This window comes from Sinocyclocheilus anshuiensis, unplaced genomic scaffold (genome assembly GCF_001515605.1).
Source record: "Sinocyclocheilus anshuiensis isolate Anshui unplaced genomic scaffold, SAMN03320099.WGS_v1.1 scaffold2477, whole genome shotgun sequence".
NCBI lineage: Eukaryota > Metazoa > Chordata > Actinopteri > Cypriniformes > Cyprinidae > Sinocyclocheilus > Sinocyclocheilus anshuiensis.
Genome location: NW_015554065.1, coordinates 453,904 through 455,011, shown reverse-complemented (window position 1 = coordinate 455,011; position 1,108 = coordinate 453,904). Strand labels below are relative to the sequence as shown.

General features: G+C 32.8%; 1 protein-coding gene across 1 annotated transcript in view; it reads right to left on the bottom strand.

Annotated features, from left to right (window-relative positions):
- Positions 1–1,108, bottom strand: part of LOC107668651 (sodium- and chloride-dependent GABA transporter 2-like) — a 24,357-nt gene that overhangs the window by 5,617 nt on the left and 17,632 nt on the right. The gene's annotated exons all lie outside the window — the stretch shown is intronic.

The following is a 1,108-nucleotide window of genomic DNA, read 5'->3' as shown; positions in this document are numbered from 1 at the left end:
GAGCGTCGCCGTCGGCTGCAAAGATGGCCTGAAGTTTCTCCTGCTCTCGTCTGGTTTTGGGCAGGTCCGGCGAGGGCGTGATGAGCTCGTGGAAACGCTGAGGAGAAAAAAGCAGAGAGGTTTGGAATAACATGCTACACTCTCAGAAAAAAAGGTACAAAAGTTGTCACCGGGGCGGCACCTTTTCAAAAGACACACCTTTGTACCTAAAGAGTCTATATTGGTACCTAAAGTGTACAAGGGTGTACCTTTTGTACCTTTTTTTTCTGAGAGTGTACCATACTACCTTTACAGTATGCATATTTTTGCATAGTTTGCAATTTCTCTCAATGCATATCAAAATATGTACAGTAGTATACAACCATAGCACACTATATGGAATACTTTATCCCAAAATGCAATGCAATGCACTTGACTTTAATTTGAATAATGAATAATGATACCAGATATAGTATAATATCTAACAGCCATTTTAACATTTCTGTCTTGATTTGATCAGACATCAGACTGCCAAATGTTAAGATTTGATTGTTTAAACTAATTTTAAACGATATATTGTTGAATTCCAATGGTTTGTGGTGGAACTGGAACTGGCTTCCAAGCCTGACCAAATAATAACAATAATTAATATAAAATAAAGTAATAGTACTACTAATAGTAATCTTTTAAAATATTGTTATGATATACATTACCAGTCAAAAGTTTTTGAACAGTAAGATTTGTGATGTTTTTAAAGAATTCTCTTCTGCTCACCAAGCCTGCATTTATTTGATCCAAAATACAGCAAAAGCAGTAATATTGTGAAATATTTTTACTATTTAAAATAACTGCTTTCTATGTGAATATATGTTCAGATGTAATTTATTTCTGTGATGCGCAGCTGTATTTCCAGCATCATTACTCCAGTCTTCAGTGTTACATGATCTTCAGAAATCATTCTAATATGCTGATTTGCTGCTCAAGGACATTTATTATTATTATTATTATTATTCATAATAATATTTATAATAGTTGAGTATTTTTTTTTTACAGGATTCTTTGATGAATAGAATGATCCAAAGATCAGCATTTATCTGAAATAAAAAGCATTTGTAACATTATACACTAT